At 42.3% G+C, this 27234-nt stretch overlaps 1 protein-coding gene and 1 pseudogene across 6 annotated transcripts in view; both read right to left on the reverse strand.

The window, feature by feature from the left end:
* LOC137351573 (guanine nucleotide-binding protein G(I)/G(S)/G(O) subunit gamma-7) overlaps positions 1-27234 on the reverse strand; it is a 231760-nt gene that overhangs the window by 104766 nt on the left and 99760 nt on the right. Inside the window, exon 3 of one of the 6 annotated variants that reach the window (XM_068016130.1) lies at positions 17181-17387. The exons of the other annotated variants lie outside the window; for them this stretch is intronic. The gene's annotated coding sequence lies outside the window, so the exon portion shown is untranslated. The remainder of the gene's footprint in view (positions 1-17180; positions 17388-27234) is intronic. 6 annotated transcript variants of the gene reach the window in all.
* LOC137351434 (nucleolin-like) lies at positions 9125-12242 on the reverse strand (annotated as a pseudogene).

Below are 27234 nucleotides of genomic sequence, written 5' to 3' on the forward strand. Positions count from 1 at the left end.
ATGTAGTCTTTCTAAGCTGGACAACAGAGGTGAGGCACTGGAGGAGGATGTTGTGGTTAGAGAAATAAAGCACCATAATGAGATGATACTTGTGACTTTGATTAGTTTCATTTCGGTGCAGTGGCAGAGAAAGAAATTCAAGAATTGTGGCAAAGATGATCATGATTTGAGAAGTGACAAACTTGGTTAAGGATGCTGAAAAGCAAAGGCGGCGGCGATAGGTCAGCAGTTCGCAAGAACTGAGCAGCAAAGAGCAAGTTTCTTTTTGCAGAGGGGTATTATGAGTGAGGTTTTGAAAATGGAGAGGACAGTACCTGTGTAGAGAACCATTTTCAACAGCAATGAGCAGAGCATATGGGGTCCAAGAAATGAGTGGTCTGTTCCAAACTCATACAGTTAGCATCTACGGATTGTTCAAGATTATTTTCCAAAATGAAATGTAAAGATTAATATTTATACATTGTTATACAAGTATGCACACTAGGAAGAAATCATAAATGGCTGAGTTCTTCCAGTAAGGAAACAATGCAGTTATTAAATGCTCACTGAATTTTTTTTCCCATTTTATTTCCAATTAGTATGATATTTCATGTTTTATGTTCTGAATTCCTCAAATTCAGAGTTTCATATTGCAGCTCATGTATGACCCAAGGGGTTCTATAGTACGCAAACAAGGGGTCCAAGGAGGCCAGAGGTTTAGCCACCTTTTGCCTTAATATGTCAAAGGAATAGCAGCCTTTTCACAAACACATTTTGATCACCACTTACATTATATAGAAGCACCAATTGCATTTGGAGGTCAACGTATCTCATCAGTAATTCACTTTCAACTGCTAAAGAGTAAAATAGTGTGCAGATACAAACAGCAAAACAGAGGGTAGCTAATGTAGCAACGAAAATATGGTCATTTCTGAATAATTGACAGAATGTGACACAATTATTCAAAAGGCCTCAGTTATTACGAGGTCCAGAAAGCAGGGATATTTTCTGGAACTGAATATTCACAAGGAGCTAACTGATCTTAAACAGCAGTTGGGGAGCTATAAATCAACTAGTATTTTTGCTCCTGACTGATTCCCAGAGACCCCTCCTCAAAACTCCAAGCATGTGGATGCTGAGTCAGGACAGGATCAAGTTTAGCTAAAATGCTCCCACAGTCAAAGAGTCTGCCAAGTAAACTCAAACATGGAAAAAGAGGAAATGTGGCATATTTATCAGCGAGCAGAATTAGTGGAACAAAATTCCAGAAGAATCAGTCGCTCAGGAAAGGGGGAAGAGAAAAAAAAATTAGGCTAAATCAACACCGAATTTACTTTGCCAATGTTCACCTGTTCTGCCACAATCTGAGCCAGATGCAAATATACCAGTCCGACCTAAATTGAGCCTTGCAGACTTGTTTTTAATCCTTCAGTTCAAAAGTTATTTACTACCCTTTTCAAACTCGTCCTCTACTGTACTGCATCATGGAATGCCAAAATGCACATGTGTGCATGCAATTCTTCACCATGATGGTTTAGTTAGTGTTTCACTTGGGCTGTTTGTTTGCATCTCGGAACATTTTCAAAATATATTTGTTCACTATACGTGGGTGACATTGACTGGGCTGCATTGATTGCCCATCCCCACATACCAACAGCAGTCCTTACTCTCAATTTGAAATTCAAAGGAAAAGCAAAAGAGAAATAAAAACCGGAGGTCAGTGAAATGCGGAGACTGCCATGCTGGGGTCCCAGGTTTGAATGGCAGTTTCATTCATCTTCAACTAGATACTTTGCTGAATAGAAATGGAACAGATCTCAAAAGGTAGGGAGGGGGCAGAGAAGCAAAGAATGGGTAAATTATGAAAACCTAGTCCATTGTTACAAAAGTCAGCTCCAATCAGCAGACATACAAGCGAATGCATATGTGCAGTTCAAAATGATGTTTCTTTGAGGCAGCATTCAACCAAAGACATCATGGCGTGGAGGTGGGAGAACTAAATTATTTTTGAAAAACATTAAATGATTTTCAATTGCACACAAGACAATTGTATTGTATTTTAATACTATTGTACATTTTCTTTATTATGCAGGGTACATAGAGAAGCATGAAATAAGAGCAGTTGAATTCACTTCAAGAGACTGAACTTGTGCTATACACTGTGCAGACATGGGTGCACTGGCTGAATTAAGCGCATAGGACTATCAGCACTGTAATGTTTTATAGGCTAATTAAGAACTCTCAGGAAGATACCACTTGATTTTCAGGTTTATTAGTTTGAAATATCAAAACAGTAAAATTCTAGATCTGAAGAACACGGATGTGGGTGTAATATTTACCAGCAACTGGATTAATATTTTAGTAGCAAAGATCCTTTAAAGACATAATTGGGCATTACTTTCATTGCAACCCTAGCCTGGGGCTGACATCAGATTCATCTTTTGCACAGCTGTGCAAAATGGATGAGGACTGTAGCAAATAAATGAACGAAGCATAAAGTGGATACCAAGACATGGGATCTTTTATTCCCTTAAATATAATGCAAGAAGCAGGAGCGCAAATAGAATTATACTAACAGCTGCATTTTTAAGATTAAATCTTGTGGTGTACAGTACATTCCGGAACTTCCAGACAATTAGGCCGGGATTTTACCCTTGGTGGACGGGAGCCAGCCACTGCCTGAAAAGCTGGTGGCGAACCCACTTCCACCTGGTCTGGGGATCCGGCCCACATTTTGCGGGTCTCCGGCCTTTAACTGTTCTGAGGCTTGATTTTCACCTGCTTGAGGCAGGAAGTCCCGCCTAACAGAGTTGCCAGCCAATCAGCGGGCCAGCAGCGCCACTAGGAGCGACAGCCACTGCCGGGGCTGCAGCCCAGCTTCGCGAGGAAGTGGTCGGGGAACACCGGAATGCAGGCAAGTTTTTGTTGCCTCGCCGGGGTGATAGGTTGGGCCCCGGCAAGGAAAGGGTGGTCAATTCGGGGGAAGGGAGGCATGATGGGTGTTGAGGGTGGTTGGGGCTGCCCTCCATCGGGCACAAGGTTCCCGATCATGAGGGCCCCCCCAGGTCATCAGAGAGCCGCCTGCTTTTAACAGGCGGCTTTTCTTGGGCCTGGCCGCCTGACCAGCCACGTGATGGCGGGCGGAGGCCCTTAAGTGGCCACTTAAGAGCCTTGATTGGCCTGGGGCGGGTGGGCGGATTTTAGCCATCGCCATGCATAAAATGGCAGCAGAGGCGGGTTGGGAAGGGCCCTTCCGAGCCTCCCGCTCTATTTTATGCTCTTACCCAACCCCTAACCTTCCTGCTCTTTGGGGGGGTACGTAAAATTCTGGCCTTAAACTGATGTGAAATTAGATGTCAATAGCATTTTTAATATACTGCAACTAATTTTTAATGTTACTTATTTGGGATTGTATAAGACAGCAACAAAATGTGGCATTCAGATGTCAGAACCTACAGTTTAGATGCCTCCCCTGCAAGAGCTGCCCAAGTTCAGGCATTATCCAGCATATAGTAGTACTATGACACAGGCCATTAAGTCCTGGGTTTGATCATTGGTCATTCATCCAAAACAGCAGTTGGGAACAACTGGCCTCAGCCCCCAGGCTAGAGACAGGGAAATTAAAGACAGCTGGGGTTCTCAATGCTGACTGCTATCTACGGTTGTAATGCCCTCCATCATACAGCATGCCAACACACAAAATTTAGTCTCAAAGAATAAACACTTGGCAAGGTACCGAAAGGTAGCTGGCATGTGTATAATTGTAGCCTGCATGAGTTAGCACCTCAAGGAAAATTGAGGTAAAATAAAGCATTTAATGAAACTTGAGAAATTTTTCACATTAGGACACAAGTCTAATAGTCTTGCCTGAAGCCATTATAAAAATAATTCATGCTGCAAATCAGCTCATTACAGAAAGCTAACATTTTTATTTAAGCACGGCACTGAATCAGACATTAAAGCAGCTCTTTACATCTGCTGGAGCTGAAGATTGGAAGTGAGGTGTGGGGGAAGAGAATGAAAAGATATTTGTCTTATGCATTGACTGTTGGAAACTGTATAATAAAAGCTTTGTTATCCAGTATGCACCAGATCAGAGAAGTGCCAGGTAATCAAAAACTCCTATTAATTGAGAGTCATACTACCAAGGCAATACAATGTAATAGTTTCAATTTTAAGAGAAAGGATTACATGCAAAGAACAAGATGATGTACAATACAGAAACTTGAGGCAGCAAAGATGCACAGAATTCTTAACAGTAAACTTAATGTATAAATTATACCAAAGCACTAGATGTAGAAGATGATGGAGAGATAAATTGCAATATTGCATAAGCACAGCGACACAAGAAGATGGACTGCCAGCAGCACCACTAAGATGACTATCGGCAGCATCACCAACTACAGCACAGTAACGCCGACAACAATAGGCTGCACTCAGGAAAATTCGACAGAGGGACAAGCCTCATAAGATTTTGGAAATTCTGGATAATAGAGTTTTCCAGTTGGTAAAGTGCTAGATAACAAAGCATTTACCATATTGTTACAAGAGTGCTTCTATTTTTTGTAAAGTACATTAAGGACTTATAGTTGAATTATGGACATTGGTCCATCTGGAAACTTGAAGAGATGAAGAACTTTGTTTTATTTTTAAAAAAGAGGTCACCAGAAAGTTTCCTGGACTTGGCTTATAAACAAGCCCTTACTGGAAGGCACCTATTTTCAGATAAAATACCAGCAGGAAGCTTGGTGTTTTGGCTGGGGAGATGTTTATAAAGAAGTGACAGGTCAAGATTTATAGAGATCAGCAGACTTGACTTCTGGAATGTTTTTGGTTTCACTTTGAATTGTTACAAAAGACAGTTGATTTTGCCTGCCAAGGAAAAACCCAGCTCATCTCTCTCTCGGAAGGAAACCCTGCATATCCAGTGTGTCAGTCTCCTCTTTCCTCCTGTATTTGAAGAAACACTGCGTATCGATTGTGAGGGAACTGAAACCCCTGTTGCTGCATTTCTGCTGTAAGGCCTATCTGAAGCCTCTATAGCTGCATTTCTTGGAAAGCCTACCCAAACTAATCTTCAACATCACCTGGAAAGAACTGTTCTAGGAAGATCCCAATAACAGCCATCTATACGTTATTTGGGAGGCCAAACTAAAAAAGGACATTTTTCCACATCTTCTCTTTTCCCCCCCCCAAGAATGAGCAAGTATTCCGCCCAAGTGGTTTTTATGTCTGTTTTGTTTTGTAACAGAGCTTTAAACAAAAATCCCTTTTATTTTTCTCATTAACCGCGTATGCGCGTATGTATGTGTGCGTGGGGCTAAGGTAAAAAGTGAACTTCTTTATTTCAATCTGTCTATGCTTCACTTCATTACTGGTTAAGACTTGGTTAATAAAAAAAAATTATCAGATTATAAAAGAAATCTGGTTGGTGCGTTTTATTCTGGGACATATAGAGTATATGATTGATCGTATCGGAATGTGGGACAATTTAAATATATGTTGTGACCTGTGGAGAAGTGGGACCAGATTAAACAGTGCACTCCTCCCACCTCAGTCGTAACAATATCCAGTTTCATTAAGCCATACTTTGCCCTTAGACACCCATATAACAAATTTGAAATACTTCATCTGGATTTGAATGTTATTTAGTTTGCTTTTCTGTGTAAAGGACTATATGTAATATACATGCAACATAACACTGAAAGAGTGGGGAGAGGCAGAGAATTCTATACAAATGTCAAATACGGTAAATTAATGTTCAATTGTTGCTGCCCTTTGAACTCACAGTCTAGATAACAATTATTCACAGTAACCAACACTTCAGGAATGTGAAGAATGCTGCATTGTTTGAAAGGAGTTAAGCAGTTTACTGGAAATTTTAGACAGGTATTGTATATAGTGTTACTGTAGTAACTTATGTAGTGTATGGAAACAGACCCTCCCCATCATCTTCCAAGACTGAAATTCTTCAAAAATGTATAATGTTCTGCAGAATTTCTCAGCAACAGCTGCAAATGGTGTACTTTTGCAAAGAACTATTGCAGCACATGCAGATCACTGGATAGGGTTAGCAGGGAATACTTGTCCATGGTGGCAGCACCATGTAGCCATTGCATAATTGATCGATATTATTGTACAGATAAAGCAATCTTCACTGTTCAAACAACTTGCACTTATACAGCACTTTTATAAAAGATTTAGAACATTGAACAGTACTCCACAGAGGCAAAAATAACTAGACATCAGAAACAATGATGAGAGAAAGATAAAGAGCAATAGATGAAGACTGGGTTTGAGGAGGCTTTTGAGGGGTGGAGAAAGATGCAGTAAGGCAGATGGGGTTATGGTCAGACATCGGTCCCATCTACACTGGTTCCCCATTCTCCAATGAATCAAACTGAAACCCCTTGACCTCACCCAATAGTCCATCTACAGAATTGCCCCACTTTAACTCTGCAATATTCATCAGCCCTATATTCTCTCAAATATATCCTTCACGATATTGCAGAGGTAGGGCGCAACCAGCTTCATTGATGGGATGAGTGAAGGTGCGCAATAAGAGAATGTCCTAGGTTTGATTCCCTGTCAGTAATGAGTTAGCTAATCTTAGCCAGGGCTTGATTTGGGGGTTTCAATAGCTTCAATTCAGTGGGATTTTGTGCTGGATTATCTAGTGAGTACTGCTTGAAAATTTGGATGAGAGCAGTTTTTAGCTCAACTGTAATATTCTACATGGATGAAGAATGACAACTTACATAAGGTATCAGGATGCTTCTGCAACCGATGCAACCAAGATGCATAAAAGGTCAGTAGTCACAGAAGTGAATCATAGAATGCGACCATTCGGCCAGTCATGCCTGTGCCAGCTCTCTGCAAGAGCAACTGACCTAGTGCCATTCCCTGGACTTTTCCCTGTAGCCCTGCAATTTTTCTCTCTTCAAATAATTGCCCAATTCTCCCTTGAAGGCCTCAATCAAAAATGCCTCCACCACACACTCAGGCAGAGAATTTCAGATTCTAACCACTCGCTGCATAAAAAAGTTTTTCAATTCACCTCTGGTTGTTTTGCCAATAACCTTACATCAGCGTCCTCTGGTCCTGGATCCTTTGGCCAATGGGAAAAGTTTCTCCCCATCTACACTGTCCAGACCCCCTCATGATTTTAAGTAATTCTATCAAATCGCCTTGTGACCTTCTCTTCTCCAAAGAGAATAGACCCAGCTTCTCCAACCTGCCCACATAACCTAGAACCATTCTCGTGAATTGTCTCTGCACCCTCTCTAATTCCTTAAAATCCTTCCAAAGTTTTGGTGCCCAGAATTGGACACAATACTCCAGCTGAGGCCAAACCAGTGTTATATACAGGCTCATCATAACTTACTTGTTCTTGTACTCTACGGTGGGTTTGGAGGCAGGGAGAGCATATAATCAGGTGGGATGCTAGCAGGGAGCACTCCACCACCTTCCTGCCTCCGCCAAAATTAAGCCCGGGGCAGGAAGGCCAATGACCTTCCCCCCGCCTGCCAACTGAGGCCCTTAACTGGGTAATTAACACCCAATTAAGGGCCTCCGCCTGCCACCAAGATTAAACTGACTGGCCTGTAATTGCTGGTCTTGTCCTTGCACCTTTTTTTGAACATGTGGAACATTACATTTCTTCAAGAATTAACAAGTACTTTGGCCAAAGCATCTTTATTTTTCCTTAAACCTGTACACATATATACTTACAACCAGGTGAGAAAGGTGTCTCGGGGTCTCAGCCCTCACCTGGTCTTACTGTAACAGAGTTTTATTTTTAAACACTTTTTTTTTTAGCTCCCCTTTGGTGAATCCTTGTTCACCGCTTTGCAATTATAAGGCAAAGAAACCAGCACAAACTGGTTTAGGTTTAAAGAAAAGTTGAAATTTTATTAAACAAACTCTAATTTGGTTAACGCCTACAGATACACGACGTGCCCACGCTTGTATGCACATGTGATACACACATGTAGACAGAGACAGAAAGCAAACAGAAGAAATAAAGTGGAAAGTTTTGAGGCAATATCTGAGGAGGTTTTTTGTGTTACGGTTCTTTGAGCTCATTGTAGTGTCCTTTATTGTCGGTAGATCTTGCTTTTCGTTGGGGCCCAGTATTCTTCTTAAACCTTGTTCGCTGTAGGAGACTTTTCTCACTTGGGGTTCATGTGTCTTCAGTAGATTTGGAGTTCTTTGAGAAAGGGATGGGAGCAGGCAGACAGGAGAGACTGATGTGAGCCAGCTAGGTCTTCTCAGTCCAGGAGCATTATGCTTTCTGCCCAAACTGTTTGTATAAATTCAAAATACTCAGGTTGCCCAGCATGTTAGTCACGTAATTAGCTGGTTCGACCACGTTCAGTTGTGTATTCGGCCATCTTAGCGGTCAACCTGGAATACAAGCTCCCCCATCTTCAACGTCTGGTGATCAGAAGTCTATTGTGGGTTGAATGTGACAGGGAATGGTCTTTTGTCCTTTCCAAACACTGTCTGTTAATATGCAGGGCCAAGATCTGGCAATTTTTTTTTTTAAAAAGTCCTTTCTTCAGTTTGAAATTTAATATCCATGTGGCAAAATTAATATGCCTCATGCTTGGCAGGTGCGGGCCTGAATGACAATATATTTACTGTCAAATTTACAATTCTGTGTTAAAGCTTTGCATTTTTATTGACCAAGACTTGTTTTATAATAAATGAATACTTTTGATGTTTATTAAAGATACCTGCTTGGTGGATTTTATTCTGAAATAATAATAGAGTATATAATTGGCCATAATCGGTAATTGGGTAAACATTTAAATATATGTTGTGACCTGTGGAGAAGTGGAACTAGAGAAAACAGTGCACTCCTCCCATCTCGGTCGCAACATTACACATTGCTAAAACAGAACATAAATAAATTTGACAAATCCCACAAAGGTGCATCAACAAATTTCTGCCTTTAATTGTAAGTCCATTCAGAACCTTCGGGAGCTCCCATCACACTCCAAATTACATAGCTAGCCAGTTCATGCAGAACTCTGAGAATGTTCAACTCTGAGACAAATCAACACAGGCTCTGTCTGACCACAGAGGTAAAGTAGCCTTATCAGCCTTTTTAATCAAATTAGATAATTTTTTCCTTGAGGAGTCATCTATCCACCTCTGAATCCTCCAACTCCACCCCATCCTGTTCCAAAGCCTCTACCACCTTGCTGGCTTTCACCCTTCGGTCTAGCATCATTTCCTTCTCTAATTTTGCATCTTCTTCTGATGGGAAATCTACAAACACAAAACCTTTTGACCTTCCTACCACACTATCTCCAATTCTATCACTCTCAACTCCTTCAAAGGCTTCTTTTAGAGTTTCTTCAGTCGTGTCAGAGAGGCCATGCGCAAACAATGTTTTGCTGGGACCATCACCACTTCTGTACCCTTGGTTACCGAAATCCAAACTCAGTTCTCCCTTCAATTTCTATATTGCTGTGATTCTCAAGAGCTTCTTTAGCATCCTCAATAAATTCAAATTTAACAAGTTTTTTGAAGAGGGAGGAGGGGGTTGATCAGGGCAATGCAGTTGATGTGGTGTACATAGACTTCCAGAAAGGAGTCTGATACAGTGCCACGCAACAGACATGAGCAAAACTACAGCTCATAGAATAAATGGGACAGTAGCAACATGGAGATAGAATTGGCTGAGTGACAGGAAACAAAGAGTAGCGGTTAATTGATCTTTTTCGGGCTGGTGTGGAGTTCCCCAGGGGTCAGTGTTGGAACCCTTGCTTTTCCTGTTTAATATTAATGACCTAGATGTACAGGGCAAAATTTCAAAGTTTGCAGATATGAAATGAAAATTGGAAGCATTTTGAATGGTGAGGATAGTGTAGAACTTCAAAAGGGCATAGACAAGTTGGTGGAATGGGCAGACAGGTGACAGATGAAGTTCAATGTGGAGAAATGTGAACCATAACATTTTGATAGGAAGAACATAGAATCGTGGAAAACTCGAGGCACAGAAAGAGGCCACTTAGCCCATCATGTATGTGCTGGCAAAAAACAATCCACCCATTCTAATCCCACCTTCCAGCGTTTGGTACGTAGCCCTGCAGATTACAGCACATGGAGAGACAATATAAAATAAAAGGGTACAATTGTAAAGAGTGTGAAGGAGCAGAGGGACTGGGTGTATATGTGCATAAGTCATTGAAGGTGGCAGAACAGGTTGAGAGCACGGTTAATAAAGCATACAGCATCCTGGGCTTTATTACAGGGGCATAGAGGACAAAAGCAAGGAGACTATGTTAAACTTGTATCAGACACTAGTTCGGCCTCAGCTGGAGTACTGCATCCAGTTCTGAGTGTCGCACTTTAGGAAGGATGTGAAGGCATTAGAGAAGGTGCAGAAAAGATTCACGAGAGTTCCAGGGATATGAGAGAGCGAGAGAGCGACTGAAGGTAATTGGAACTTTTTCATGCAGCGTGTGGTTAAGGTCTGGAATGCAGTGCCTGAGAGTGTCTGGTGGAGGCAGGTTCAATCGAGGCATTCAAAAGGGAATTAGTTATATGAAAAGGAATAATGTTCAGGGTTATGGGGAGAAGGCGGGGGAGTGGCACTAGGTGAATTGCTCATAGGAGAGCTGGTGCAGACACGATGGGCCAAATGGCCTCCTTATGGCCTGTAACAATTCTGTGATTCTGTGAAATACAAATCCTTTTGGTCTGCCATTCTTTTCTGGTACTTTGATTAAAGATGCTTTTTCAAAAGGCTGGGTTTGCTGACAACACAACCACTAGGTGGCACTGCACTAGCACATGCACAAATGCAGCCTCATCGACTGCGACGTCACTGTCTGCGATGTTCAACCCATGGCAGCACACAATGGACATGTTTGATACTCAGAGAACATTGCACTGTTTAAAGTCTCATCAGACGGACAGCACCTCAGACAGTGCTGCACACCCTGCATATTTCTGAGATTTCAATGCCATCCCGCTCTCCCACTGCTCATTTTCTCCGCACCCCCCACCCCCGCACCCCCCATTCGCGCTCTCCAGCCACTCGCTGCCCGCTTCAACCCCTCCCCCCATCCCCCCAGACACTAGCTCTAGGCCGCGGCTGCTTCCCTCCTCACGGCCACTCGCTCCTACTTCGCCCCGTCACCCCTTGCAGCCTGCTTTGCTTCTTCAGGCACAGCAAGTGGGAAGCGGCCCATGGCCTCGAAATAGCGTCAGGTCGGATATGGGGAGGGGGTGGGGGGGGCAAGTAGGGAGCAAGAGGCCGAAGAGCTGGAGGGGGGTGGGAAGCGAGCAGCCAGAGAGCAGGAGGGGGTGGGCAGCGAGCGGCCGTATCGTTGGGGGGTTGGCAGGGGAAGAGTGAGGACCAAGCAGCCTGGACTAAATGGCCAAGGGGCTGAGTGTTTTCCTGCGCATGTGCCAGTTAGCGTTCTTCTGTACAGGCGAGTCCTGGCAACACAAGGTGTAGGCTGCGCATGCATAGCTTCTGAACACAGGAGACCGTCTGCACATTTGCAAAGCTTTGAGCGCTCTGATGATGTCAGCAGGCCGCTGCGTTGTCAAGAGTATTTTTGAAAACAAAGTGACTCCTAAGGGTTTCCTCTGTTGCAGAATATGCAAAATTATTTACAAAGTGTGCATCAGAATCTGGTTGCATTTGTCGACCCTTTACATTTAACATACTCCTATTGCCAGTGAAATAAACGATGGCTCTGCCCTCAACTTCAGTGCCTTTCTTTTGTTCCAATGCTGTACCTGCAGCTACTTCATTTCAAAATCAATATATGCAATGCCCCGAGTACCTGAACCATCATAAGCAGCAGGAATTCTAATGTCAATAGCATCCTCAAAAATCTGAGGCCATCCTGAGTTATCCTGAACAGGAAATTTTTGACATACAACATCCTGCAGACCCTTTCTCTTTTGCTATCTGCATTGCTTTCCTGACTGTGTTCTTTGCCAAGTTTGACTGCAAGTCCCAGCACTTTGTTTCCATCGAATTCCAATGCCTTTTCCAGTTCTTCAGTTTCAAAGTCTATGCAACCAAATTTCCTACTAGATCCAACTCTGACATCTTTGACTGAAATTTCTTTTTGAAGACAACCATATTCAGAGCTTTTAGTTCCTCGAGAGTTCTTTTCAGAGTTTAAATTTGCAAATAGCGAAAAGAATGCATCATTTTCAGTCCTATGCTTCTGCTCCTCTTTCTTTCCTTTTCCAGCTTTCTTTGGCACAACTATCTCAACTTCTACCATTCCTTTTTTAGTCGCAGCAGCTGTATGCTTGGGAATAGATTTCTCTGGTATGTGGAGGGTTACCAGTTCAAGCTTTTGACTTGTTTCAGCTGAGATGAGGGGAGTTTGCTTAATGTTCTTCCTTCTTCCAGTTGCACTGGACTGTCACCATACAGTCAGTCATACAGCACAGAAACAGGCCCTTCAGCCCATCTTGTCTGTGCTGGCCATCAAGCACCTATCTATTCTAAATAGATTGTATTAATCCCATTTCCTTTCAGTCATAGCCCCAATGTAGTAAACTTGTCCCCAATGGTAATTTCTCAGCCACCAATACCCACCCTCCACAAAATCTTACCCTGCTCATCTCCCTTCTGCTGAAAGCAGCAACTAAAGATCAGGTTTGTCCTCTTGTGGGGAGCATCGTTTCATCATACAACCTCAACTTTACCTTTTCAGAGCATGACAGGCCCTCCATTTTACTTTCATTTTTAGTTATTTTTCTTTTTTTTTTACATTTACTTTTTTTTTGAATGTTTATTTTATTTCTTCTTAGTTTGTTCAGTTTGCTTACCCACTTTTTTTTTCATGTTTGTACTTGCTGTTCACTTTTTAGTCCGTTAACACCCTATCTGCACTAATGCTTTGTCTTTCAACACACCATTAACATATTGTTTGCCTTTGCTCCATGAACTTCTGGTCAGCTATTCTGTGGCCTTATCCAATCTACAACTTCTCCTTGGTCATCTCTTGCCCCACCCCCGCTTTACTTGCTTATACCCTTTGACATTTCTAATATTTGCCAGTTCCGAAGGGGGGGTCACTGACCCAAAACGTTAACTCTGCTTCTCTCTCTCCACAGATGCTGCCAGACCTGCTAAGTGTTTCCAGCATTTCTTCTTTTTATTTCAACTTTACCTTTGATGGTTTCATATTCAGGTCACCATATTGAGCAATTTCACACAAGTCTGCAAAGCTCATAATGTTGCGCAAAGAACCAGTATCTGACACCTCCCAGTGTGATGCTCTCCTTCTGCAGTCATCAGTCCAACAGCCACAAACCACTTTCTACCGAGAGACTTGACAGTACCAACATGCTTTAGGGTGTCGAGTGATCAGTCAGAATCAGTGTCCAACATCTCTCCAGGGTTGCTTTTCTTTTTAGCAAAACACTTGGGTGCAAAGTGGCTCAGCTTCTTGCAATTGGAATACTGCTTTCCACACTCTGGACATGCTTCCTCTTCCTTCTTGCTGTGCCCACCACAGTATTTATATTCAGTACTCAAGTCTTAATCTTTCTGCTGGCCCTTCTGAAAATTGTCCTTCCTTTTCATCATTGACTTGTGCTTGGAAGACTTGGACCGCCTCTCAGCATAGTGCGCAGTCTCGTCGGTTCTCTAGACAATACTCTTCAGCTGTCGATTAGCCACCACATCTGCACGTCAATAGTTTTCTTGAGAGCAAGCTTCACTTCTCTCAGCAGTTGTCCTCTTACAGCAGGATCTCTTGTTCCCAAGACAATCCCATCTCTGATGAGATCATCCTTCAGTTGCTCAAACTTTCAATACTCAGCTAGACATCTCAGTACAGTCACATATTGATCAATTAATCCCTCGTTTCCTGAGCTCTAGAGTTAAACACACAGCATTCAAATAAATGACATTAGTAGAGAGTTCAAAGTGGGACTTCAATGCCTCCAAAATTTCACAAGTCTTGCTTTTTTCCTCAATAGCTTGTAACATTCCTTCCCCATCAATAGGAGTTGCTACTCTTATCTGTTTGGGTTTCTTGTTCAACTGTGGCAATCTTATGATTCTGCCATTGAGACCGGAAGAATTGCTAATTCCCTTTAAATCTCCCTTAATGTCCATAGGAGCAGGTATGAAAAAAATTTAAGCCGTAATGTCTTACCCAGCTGACGATATTCTGTGCAAAGTTGAAGACAGGAGATTTTTTTTTTTTTTAAAAACTGTCCCTGCTGGAACTCCATGGGACCTAATTATCCTCGGAATGTTTGTACATCTGCCAGCTGGTTTACAGCTATCAAAATGCTCTCACATCCCAGCTACTCACTTCAAGCACCATGTTCCATGTGGTGCATCAAAATGGCTCTTGCCAAAAGCCTTTATTTACATATCACGACATCAGAGGTCACATGTGTACAGCCAGCCAAAGCATACAAAAGTATTTGGCTGGAATTTTGCACTTGTCGGACGAAAAGGTCAGTGGCAATCCCACCTCCACTGGGCCTGGGCAACCAGACCGGATTTTACGGTCCCCAGGCCCTTAATTGGTCTTAGGCGGGACTTCCACCTCATTGAGGCAGGAAGTCCCGCCTAATGGAGCTGCAAATCAGCAGGCTGGCAACTCTTAGTTCCAGCAGCACCACCAGGAGCAGTGGCCACTGCTGGTACTACAACCCAGCTTCAAGATCAAGTTGACAGAGGACAGAGGGTGATCGGTCAGTCCCTGGCAAGGCAAGGGGGGTGGTTGATTGTGGTGGCGGGGGGGCTATTTGGGCATGGGGGTGGTTGGGCCATCAGGGGAGGCCCTCCGTCGGGCACCCCCCAGGCCGTCAGAAGGCCACCTACTTTTCACAGGTGGCTTTTCTCATCCCTGGGCTGCCCATCTGCCAATGGTAAAATCCCCATGGCAGCGGGCGGAGGCCCTTAAGTGGCTGTTAACTGGCCACTTAAGGGCCTTGATTGGCCAAGGGCAGGTGGGCCGTTTCTTGCCATCTCACATAAAATGGCAGCAGAGGTGGGAGCAGGTTGGGAAGGCCTCCCCCCGAGCCTCCCACTCCATTTTAGGATCTGTATTCTTCAGTAATATATCAAATGACAATCTTTACAACAAACTTAGTTCACTTTACAAGTCATTAACTTATGCTCCCAATCATTAATTTGTAAATCCTTATGCAAATTTCCAAAAATAGTACAAATGAGGAAAAATAGAACTGTGTAATCATTCACAATCAAGTAATCTGAACACCAAGGTAAATTTATTTCACAATGCTGATCCATAATATAAATTTTGCACAATAACTTGGAAACAGCAATAAAAATGTGCTATTTACACCTAGCATATTTGTTTTACTTTTTTTTTTAAAAAAACGTGTTTTTCAGGAACTTCACTTCAAGCAAATCCTTCAAGTGACTCATTCACTCTCTTTGGCTGTTCAGTTTCCCCCTACCTTTCTGATACCGGTCATTCTGTTCTTGCATGCACCTTTTCCTTCAAGGGCTCCCTTTCTCATTCTTGCAATTTTTGATGTCTCCAGACATTTCTTCCTCCAATCTGCAAGCTACACTATTTCCATCTTACTCTCCGCTTGAAGTAAAAGATTTGGAAATGAGAATGATAAACTCAAGTCCCAACACTGTTTACAGACCCACATCTCATCACACTGTTGCATCATACATTGGAACATGAACGCGACTGAAGCAGATTTTTTGTTAAAACCACATTTAAATTAAATCTTGTACTAATTTCAAATTCATAGTGAATTTTTATGTAAATTAACTTCATACACAAGAAAAAAAATATGATGGTATTTTATATGGTATAACCAGTTCCAGCAACAATTTTGCGACACATTGTTGCTGTTGTGCCCCATAGTGGGTGGCTTTCCGCAGAACCTGTGACAAAACTACTTGCAATTTTCATTTGACTCCAAATCTTCCCAGTGACAGGAGAAAGTCTATACAGGTCAACAATGAAAAAGCTGCGATTTAAGAAAACCAGTGAGACAAAGTGGCAGCATATGTCACTTGTGGCAAATTACATTTTCTGAAAACACTATTGTCCCTGGTGGAGCAGACAAAGGCCACTTTGGGGTGGTACTCCTCTCCTGGTAGCAGTGATAAAATACAAATGGATAAATTTGGAAGTTTACTTCTCATTGTACTTGTGGGTTTATTTAAAACTTTAATATACAATTTGACCTAGATTTCTAATCTTGATGCTGGTGTTTATTGCTTGTGGTAATATAACCAATCAGAAAATCTAGGCTTCTTTGTGCTAATGAAGCCCTTGCATGCAAAAATACTGAAAGGTCCAGTATAAATCAGACAAACAGGAACTAAATGTTTTTGTTTCATACCCTTTCTTCAACAGAAATGTTAAAAGTTGGCAAAGACTGATTATTGATATAGGCGCGCATGCAAACTTGTGGAACATATTCCCCTAAAGGCATGGCAACCTAAACCACCGAAAGCACAATAAAAATCTGGCACCTCTGCAGTTTTTAAAGTTAGTTTTAAAAATTATTTGACCTGCTCTTTGTGGTACCTGACATTGGGATAACACAGCAGGTTAAACAGATGAAATGCAGTTACGGACATACGAATTAGGAGCAGAAGTAGGCCATTCAGCCCCTCGAGCCTGCTCCACCACTCAATATGACTGATCTGTTTGCGTCTCGAATTCCACACTCCCATCTACCCCCAGTAACCTTTGATTCCCTTGCCTAACAAGAATCTATCTACCTCTGTCTTAAAAATATTCAATGACCCTGCCTCCATCACCTTCTGAGGTAGAGATTTCCAAAATTGCACAACCCTCAGGAGAAACGATTTCTCCTCATCTCCGTCCTAAAAGGGCAACCTGTAATTTTAAAACAATGCCCCCTAGTTCAGGACTCACCCACAAGAGGAAACATCCTTTCCACATCCACCTTAACTAGACCGTTCAGGATCTTACATACTTCAACCAAGTCTCCCCACACTCTTCTAAACTCGACTGAAAATAAGTCCAGTCTGTCCAATCTTTCCTCATAAGACAACCCGCTCACTGCGGGTCTCAATCTAGTAAATCCAGTTCTACTCCATCTACTCACAACCCGACAAATTTGCTGCTGCACAAGTAATTCAGAGTTAAATAGGGAGTCTGACAAAAGCTCCTTCAATTATGAGTAAATGCATCAAATTTACATGCCATACAAACACTAGGTTTAATTACCTTATCTCAGTGCAATATAAGTTGTTCAATCTCAGCCAGCACAGCACTGGGACATGACATGGAAAGCAGGTGTAATCAGGTTCAGGAGGAAAAATAAAGTCTCAGGATTCTCTTTGCTGATTGTTATCCAGTATCATCTGTGGAAAAGTGCTCATCAAGCAAGGACAGGATCGGGATGGGCTACGACAGAAGCTGCAACTGAATAGCCTGCCAACATTTAAAGAATTGGCACTTCAGTGAAACACTAGATACTTGTTTTTAATTTCCAAAATATACTTTATTCATAAAAATCTGTAAAAAATACATGACAGAACAGTTCAAAACAGCACCAAGTCAAAAATTACAAACAGTGCAAAGGAGATCAGTTTTCTTCAATGCAGGAGTGAGTTGCCTCACAACCCTTCCATTTCATTTTTCATGCCATATACATTTTACAGCAAACGAAAATTTTCCTGATACAGTTCAAGGGGTTTTCCATGGAACCAGCCCCTCAGTTCACCTTGGTGGGGGGACCTTACACAGTGGTCTTTCCCCATTGAGCCTTTGCTGCGGCTGCCCCAAGCTTTAGTGCGTCCCTCAGCACGTAGTCCTGGACCTTGGAATGTGCCAGTCTGCAACATTCGGTCGTGGACAACTCTTTGCGCTGGAAGACCAGCAGGTTTCGGGCAGACCAAAGGGCGTCTTTCACCGAAATTGATAGTCCTCCAGCAGCAGTTGATGTTTATCTCGGTGTGCGTCCCTGGGAACAGCCCGGAGAGCACAGACTCCTGTGTTACAGAGCTGCTTGGGATGAATCTCGACAAAAACCACTGCATCTCTTTCCACACCTGCTTTGCAAAGACACATTCTAGAAGGAAGTGGGCAACTGTCTCTTCCCCACCACAGCCACCGCGAGGACATTGTGCGGAGGGGGTGAGACTTCAGGCATGCAGGAAGGATCTGACGGGGAGGGCTCTCCTCACCACCAGCCAAGCTACATCTTGGTGCTTGTTTGAAAGTTCTGGTGATGAGGCATTCCGCCAAATGACTTTGGCAGTCTGTTCGGGGTACCATCCGACAGGATCCACCATCTCCTTTTCCCGTAGGGCCTTGAGGACATTCCGTGCAGACCACTGCCTGATGGATTTGTGGTCAAAGGTGTTTTTTCGCAGAAACTGTTCCACGAAGGATAGGTGGTACAGCACAGTCCAACCGGATGGAGCATTCCGCGGCAATGTGACCAGGCCCATCCTTCGCAACACCGGGGACAGATAGAACCTCAGCACGTAGTGACACTTGGAGTTTGCATACTGGAGGTCTACACACAGCTTGATGCAGCCGCACACGAAGGTAGTCGTCATCAGGATGAGGGCAGTGTTGGGTACATTTTTCCCGCCCTTATCCAGAGGTTTGACATCGTGTCCCTCTGGACCCGGTCCATTTTGGATCCCCAGATGAAGCTGAAAATGGCTCGGATGACCGCCACAGCGCAGGAGTGAGGTATGGGCCAGACCTGCGGCACGTACAGCAACATAGCCAGGTTCTTACCCATAATGGAGAGAGATCGCTGATCCCACATGCTCAGCTTGTGTCGTACCTTGGCTACTCGCTCCTCCCAGGTTTTGGTGCACACCCCAGCCCTCCCGAGCCATATCCCCAGCACCTTCAGGTAGTCTGATCGGACAGTGAAGGGGAATAAAGGATCGGTCAGCCCAGTTCCCAAAGAACATGGCCTCGCTCTTGCCGTCGTTAACTTTGGCTCCCGAGGCCAGTTCGAACTGGCCGCAGATGCTCATCAGTCTGCGCACAGACAGCGGGTCCGAGCAGAAGACGGCGACGTCATCCATGTACAGGGAGGTTTTAACCTGAGTGCCTCCACTACCTGGGATTGTCACCCCTCTTATGCCCGCATCCTTCCTAATGGACTCAGCAAAATGTTCGATACAGCAAACAAACAAGACAGGGGAGAGAGGACAGCCCTGTCTGACTCCAGATTGGATCGGGAAACTTTCTGAGTCCCACCCATTGATTGAGACTGCGCTACTGATGTTTGTGTAGAGTAGTTTGATCCAATTGCAGATTCCCTCGCCAAACCCCATTTTGGAAAGCACGTCCATCATGTAGGTGTGCGATATCCTGTCAAAAGCCTTCTCCTGGTCCAGGCTGATGACAGGATGCCCACCCTCCTGTCCCGTACACAGGCGATCGTATCCCTGAGTAGCGCGAGACTATCAGAGATCTTCCTGCTGGGTATAGTCAAGGTCTGATCAGGGTGGATCACCAACTCCAGAGCAGACTTGACTCGACTGACTATGACTTTTGACAGAATCTTGTAGTCAGCATTAAGCAGTGAGATGGGCCGCCAATTTCTGATTTCTGCCCTCTCCCCCTTCTGCTTGCAAATGAGGGTGATGATGCCTTTTCTCATGGATTCTGACATGCTACCGGCCAGGAGCATACTCTCGTATACTTCCAGCAGCGAAACACTAGATACTGCCATTCACGTGATTACTGCTTCTAAAGAGGAAGAGGAAAGAGATTTAAGAGGAAAAATGGTCACTAAAGGCAATACACTTCATAGTACAAAACAGGAAGGTGGACTTTCTTTTTTTTGCACGCGAGACTGTGGGTCAATATGTAAAAAATCTCCATGGTGGCAAGTATCATGTTTTGAGAACATTGCTTTTAAAAAAAAATACAGAACTAGACAATGAAAACTTAATAGGTATACTTTTCATTTATACTACCTAGCTATCAGACTAAACACATTCTTAATATACACAATATTAAAATAACACAGCAACTGTTAGATTCTATTTGGTATGCTGAGCTGCGTTTACTACAGTTTTAAAGAAAATGAAAATGTCCGTAGATCATAGCGTCCCTCTATTTTTCTGATTGATGCTGTATTTACAAATCAGTGTGTCTGTGGGTAGTGTTTTTTTTAAAACAAAAAAGGTTTCCAAAAGACATCAGTGAAGGCACCGTCACTCCACCTCCCATGACGAGCACGTTATGTAAATGAAATGACGCAGTCGCTGCATCAGAAATGCGGCCTTTAAGCAGAGGGATCCCTCCCACACTGTTTCACACCACCTACACAATGAGATGTTAATCAACCTACATCTGAGCTCTAGTTCTACTAGCACATGGTGTATAGTAGCTGTCTTGGTGTGTAGCCCAAGTGAAAAGAAAGCAGTGAATCACACTAACACTCTCATCACACAATGAAAAAAATCAAGCCTTTGCACAAGAAAGGTTAAGGTCTGGGGTTTCTTCAGTACACATCTTTACAGAACAGCAGATTCACAAACGTCAGATGATGATGTAGGGGAAGCATGGAGGTTGCACTGTACTGACTATTAACCCTCAGAAGGCTGCAATAAATTTTTTTTTTAAGGACACAAAAATATTTGGTTTATAACAGATTTTACATTACAGTGACCCCTATTTTCTAACTCAAATCCAGGGACACAGGGTGGGACCACAGCAAAGTAACGCGACAATTATTTTTACCAATCTATATTTTAACAGTTGTACATATGTACTACAAATGCAAAACAAAATGTGCATATAATTATCGCGGATGTGATGTTAAAACATTGAACTGCATTCAGACACCATTCATAAATAATGACATTGATCAGAAAAAAAAGTCAGTTTCTTGTAACTACTGTCTATATGGCCAAGCCTGTGTCGTCTCAATTTTGAGACATTTATAAAAAAAATTTTAAAAATCAGTAAGAGAACAAGCTGACACGTTCATTGATAGCTTTGTTTTTTTTTAATATATAGATGTTCTGTCTCCACTTAAAATGGAAAATATTGACTGGTATCTTGAACATAAAATACAGAAGTTTCTTTTTCAGCCGGTCTTAAATATGGAAAATCCTTTTGAAGCTAGTTTTAAAGCAGCAATTTAGCATTTTTGACTTCACTTTATTGCAAATCTTTTGTGTTCTACGTCATATACCATTGACTCAGCATTGTATAGCAACTGCAATAGTACTATATCATTTTTTTTGGTTGGCATCCTTCCATCTACGAAAGATGGAGGACACGCAACAAACAATCCATTGGATGGGGTGCCTTCTCTTGATACACTTGGCTGATGACTGTGAAGGCCAATCCTTGAGAGGATCCTGCCACAACTGCTGCACGTGAAGCTGCCAAGTGATGCTGAGTGGTTTTCGACGTTGCCACCTGCTGCTGTAGCAACTGGACATCGTGGTAGTGCACACCAGTCTATACGATGTATCGCCATTTCCCTCTTTCGCCAGCTAGTGATTCCCAGGTGCGATAGTCAACATTTAGGGCCTTCATGTTACGCTTGCAAGCATCCTTGAAGCAGAGTTTTGGGCACCCCACTGGTCGTCTGGCCCGGGCTACCTCACCACACGGAAGGTTCTCAAGAAAACTCCCATAGGCCAAATGAGAAATATTAATTTCATAGGTTAGAAACTTACATTAGACTTTTAATGGAAAAAATCCTGCAGCAACTTTTAAAAACCTAACAGCCAAGACGGCCACTGCAACTTGCATCTGAAATACCAGGAGATTGAACTGCAGACAGAAGTCTGAGAAGCCCTGGACACTCAACAATGGCTTTCTCCAAGTAATTAAATTACCTAGGATTGCTTCATTAGCACAGCAGTCAATGCCATCCTGACACATTGCTCTTGAAAGAACTCCTGCAAGTGTAAATACTGGCATCCTGGAATCAGTGGAGCCAATTCTGAGCCTTGTATCTCATTAACAAAAAATGGAAATTGAGAACCATGTCTGTCCATCTCTGAAAAAAAAACAGAAGTTTTGTTACACTCACAGAAGACAAGCAGAAATGGAGACTGCAGCAACAGAAAAACCTGTGTGCTTCCCTTTCTCTCTCCCCAGAAAACATCAAGTTTGAAAACCATCTAAGACTGTGGACCCTCCAAGTCTAGAAGCTGCTACAGCCAGTGACCAGGCGAAGTGAGCCAACTGCAAATCTGCCTTCAAAAAAAACCTTGAGCAAAGCAGGCCAACCACAAAGTGCACTTTGACCAGCAAGGACTTCAAGAATACAGCTTCAGCCGAGGACGACCAGATTATCCACTTCACAGACGGTGGATTTAAGTTCCATTTATTCTGGACTTTAATCCAACCTCCAAATCCATTTGTGTACGTCGGATTCTCATGTGAATGTGTAGCGTATTTTTAATTATTTTAAATATGGATTAGAGTATAAAGTATAATAAATTTACCTCTTTCTTGCTTAAACTCAAGAAAACCTGTCCAATTGGTACCTTCATGAGCACAATAAAGGTAAAAAGGTAAAACACTCAGGAGGTGGTAAGCACAGTCACTGTTTAAAAGAAATAAACCCTGTTGCAGTCAAATAAGAGGAAGGGCAAGAGGGGAGCTCGAGACCCCTTCCTCACCTGGCCATAACAAGGTCCTTGATCCACGACCATCTTCCATCTTGCGGATGTGTCCTATCCGCCAAAGCCACCTGTTTGATTAGTGCCAACACACTTGGAAGCTATGCCTTTGAGAGGTCAGCTACATTTGAGATTGTCCTGCCAGGATATACTCATAATGCAAAGCAGACAGCGAAGATGGAAATTTTTGAGCTTCTTTTCTAGATAGCCGTAAGTCACAAATGTTCCACAGCCATACAGCAAGGTACTGAGAACACAGGCCTTATAAATCATCAGCTTGGTCCTGGTGTTATCCGATGCACGTTTCGCGAGTTGGCCAAAGGTGTTAGCTGCTTTCCCTATGCGTGTATCATGCTCTGTATCAATAGCTAATAATAGTAACCTTCTGACTATTTCTCTCTAATGTATTTATTATTTACACATTTAGCAGATACCTTTATCTAAAGCAACTTACACTATGTACTTTGTGCTGTACTTGGCCTATGCATTAGACATATCCCAACATGAGAATTTAAAAGTTAGAGTATTCGGGGACCATAGCCACTCTTCAGTGTACACTGTACTTCATCTGGGGACTGTCCTTGGAAAATTGGAATGTATGTTCGCCCTATTTTCCATAGGAATTTGGAGTCATGCAAATAAAGGATGTGCTAAATGCTGTCAAATTTCTTTGAATTTAAATCAAATTATCAAACATTAGTACATATTCCACCCCCCCCCCCCCCCCATAATGTCACCCTGAAATCAGCTGACTCAATACAGATCAGAGATTAAATCCAGGATCTTCCTGGTCTTATGACTGACTTACAATTGACAGTGTTCACTTAGATAGATATTCACTTAAGTGAGAGTTCTTGAAGATGAGTTCTTTGAAGCCTTCAAAACATTTCAAGTCTATGCTGAGTTTGCACACCGTTGACAGTGTGGCACCTGGTGTGCCACAATTGGCCTCCAAGCCCCTGGACAAGTGCAGGAAAAATGAGACAAAGATTCTACTCCTGATTATTATCCTTTGATCCCTTCTGTAAATTGTGCAAATGTGGACACCAGGTTAAAAACCTTATCAAGTTGCAATAACCCCGAATGTTGAACAGACTGGAAACATTCACTGTCTATCTCAGCCAACACATGAAGACCAACTATTTCAGTCAGATTCTGGAGGGTGTTTGGGACCCAAATTCCAGCTAATAAAATTTAGGAACTATTTCTAAAATCATTGTACTGTGCTGGTTAAATGTCAGTTCATTACAGGTTGTTACTGTGCCTCCAGTGATGACAATTTCAATGGAGCAGAAAAAAGAACAAATCGATGTCATGAATCACAAATTAGCATTTTAGAATATTCTAACTGGTTCTTATCCCAAATTTACCAACCCCAATTAAGTACTAAAGTAGGCAGGTTAAGGAGAATCCCTTTGTCTATGTAATTTGTGTGCGCCTACTTCTCCGAAATGGCTAAATTCAAGACTAAAGGTGCACACAGTTTTTGTTAACGCACATCTACCTCACTGAAGCAAGAAAAGTTGAATGGAGATACACTTGCTTTTAGTCTCGCTCACAATTATTACATACTTACCCTTACAAGCACATCTAGTATGGTCAGTAATGATCTGACCAATCACCAGAATAAATTCTTCCACTCCCAAAACCCAATATCTATTCAAAGCTTTTCATAAATAAATCGGTTAGAAGCTAAATTAGAAAGATCAATCAAAAACAAAGCATGAAGCAGAAGGACATGTGTTCATTGCATTTAATTAACCCCAAGCAGCAAGGACAATATCAGATGAGCTCATAACTTAAGATATCCCTAATAAAATGTCACATTGTATAAATGAGTGACAGTGCACGCATTAAGCAGAAAAGAATGGAGGATTTAGCTTTCTAATCCATTTCTATACTTGATAATGGGGTGGGGTAGTTAAGTCATGATACTAAGCTTAAAACTGAGGAAATACACCACAATATGCAGCAGGCATGCCCAAACAAGGAGGTTCCCACTCCACAGACCCGCCTCCGCTACCCACAAGGTAATCCCCACCACAAGATTTCGTCACCACGTTCCAACCACACAGTTTTACTGTTCCATTGCTCATTTAGTCTGATGATCAGTCACTGGAGAATTCCATCTATTGAAACTGAACATTGTGAGTAAATTAACAATTTAAATACTGGAAATAAAAGATGAAGTTACTATGCCGGAGTTCATTTTAACAACCAAAGATTTTTTTAAATTAAATTTTGTTAGCACAATTTTCCACCCAACTTTCACCCTCTTCCAAAAGTGACTAAAGGTAGGTTTTAGTCCCACGGGCATCAGAAGCCCTTCAGTACCTTGTCTGGGTAGCCATTTTTCAAGCTATAGCCTCAAAAGTAAACATCTTCTGTCACAGATGGCATCACATCCAAGCTGGACATTTAACAGACATCTAAAATCAACACACCTTCCAGCAGGGGTTACTTAAGCTATATGATATTATTACTAATATGCTTTACCAAGCTTATTTATAAGTTATGTATGAACTAGTAATATGCCAGATGGTCTGTTAAGTCATTTGGTGAATACAATTTCTCGACATTTCAACTTATTCAACAATATGGAACGGTGATATTGTCAAGTCAGAGTCTCTCTAGGATGTGTGGCCGTGCAGCAATCGGGAATGTGCCACGCAGGGAAGAAGCAAGCCGTGCAGAGGCAACGTTCTCTTTAAGATGCGTGCGTGTGCAACCACGCATCAACCCTAAAGGAACCGCGCAATTCAACAAGCTGGCTGTGCACAGCAAACAGAAGTAAGAGGGAACATCGTTGTTTACATCGAGCATATTCTACCAACGGCTGCATATAAAATTCATTCAACATAACTTTGATCAAATGGAGACCTAACCCCAGTCTCACTACCTATATGTGCAAGAAGGGCATAGATACACCTCTCCCAGTCACTGACAGGCGTATAGATAAAGTATTGGCACTTGAGAAAAGCTACTGACGTCCATGGAACCATAGTCATCAAGAGTCACAACTTTCAGCAGAGAACAGAAGGGAAGAAAAGTGAAATAAGTGAAAGGCGGATTGCAATGCATAAGTTGATGTTAGCACAAGATGGTGATATTTTCAAGTAACAATATTTTACATGCATAATAAGACTGGCAATGAGACTACAGGTTGTTCTGCTATTTGCACCACTTCCGATCATCTTTACGTTGCCAGTAGAGGGCCACTTCTCATTATAGTCAGTGTCTTTCCTACCCCTCCTCCACTTTCTTCTCTTGAAGGCACTGACTTAGTGTGGCACGGTTCTATGCGTTTTAGCTGCAGTTTGCCAGCTTAAAAAGATAATTCCTTATGTGCAAATCCAGGTAATAAGTTGGAAAGCTATTTTATGAAGGTGTGTACCCGATCCTATTCTTAAATCTACATCTAAACAGATGTACTTTCCAGCAGGAGCCACTGGATAGTAATCAGAAGTGGAAAACCTACCTGGTTTCTCTCCTCCTCTAGCCTGGAAGTCAAGACTAATTTAAGATCAGCTACAGTTCAACATAGACCAGGGACTGAACCTGAAATTTCCTGGTCAGTACACTTACTAATTAGACAACCAGGGTAATTACAGACATAATGCAGAATGTGACTTTTGCACATTTGCATCTGAACTAATGTTTTTATTTCCACTAGCAGAGATACTGTTAGCGACGATGAAAATAGCAGCGGATGTATCAGATAATCTGATAAGTAACGTTTCCTGTTATTGCTAGTTTAAGCCTCTGTTGCACAGCAGATTGGAAAGTGTATTTGGTTCCAAAATAGTTAAGTGTTGAGTTACAGTTTACAATGCAATCCTATTCCATTCAAAAGAAAATACCGAGATTTTTTTTTAAGAAATATTTTCCCAGAATGTTTTCTTCCTCATCACACCAAATATATTTCCTTTCTTTCCCTTCCCACTCCTCTTAAAAGGTGGTAACTCCTACGAGGGTATACTTCAACAGCCACCATCAGTCTTCTGGTACCTTGCTAAAGTAGCCATTCCTCTCATGAGCTGAGATAAGCAGTGATAAAATGGAATGGCAAGAGTTGTGAGGCACTTCATGTTCTGTATCAAAAAAATCTGATCTCCACTGTACTTTTGGAAATGTTAAATTTGAACTGTATTATAATGCATTTTTGCTAATTTTTATGAATGAAGTATATTTTGGGGGGAAAAAGATGGAGATAAGCAATGTCAGCAGGCTTTATAATCATGGGGATGGACTGGTAGTAATTGCTCAGCCAAGCCCAATCCTGTTCCTCCATATACAAGTACTTTTCAGAAAGTCATGGATTAGTAAATTTACAACCCAAGCTGCTCCCTAGCTCAAGGCATAGAAGGAAATTGTTGTACCCTAACTACCATCTCATTCAATTGTGGAGTGTCAACTCCTGCTCCAGTTAACTCAGCAGTTAGGAAATAGAATCTAATGGCCATTTGTGTTAAGTACAACATTAAAACCAAATTGTTAAAACAATTATTTTTAAATTAAGAACTATTTGCATTCTTTTTCCACCCTATGGCCTATGGTCTAGTGTTTAAAGCTACACGGAACACAAAAGTCCGAGTGTATCAAGCCTGTGTCCTCAGTACCTTGCTCTATGGCAGCAAGGCCTGGACAACGTAGGT

This window comes from Heterodontus francisci, chromosome 36 (genome assembly GCF_036365525.1).
Source record: "Heterodontus francisci isolate sHetFra1 chromosome 36, sHetFra1.hap1, whole genome shotgun sequence".
Classification (NCBI taxonomy): Eukaryota; Metazoa; Chordata; class Chondrichthyes; order Heterodontiformes; family Heterodontidae; genus Heterodontus; species Heterodontus francisci.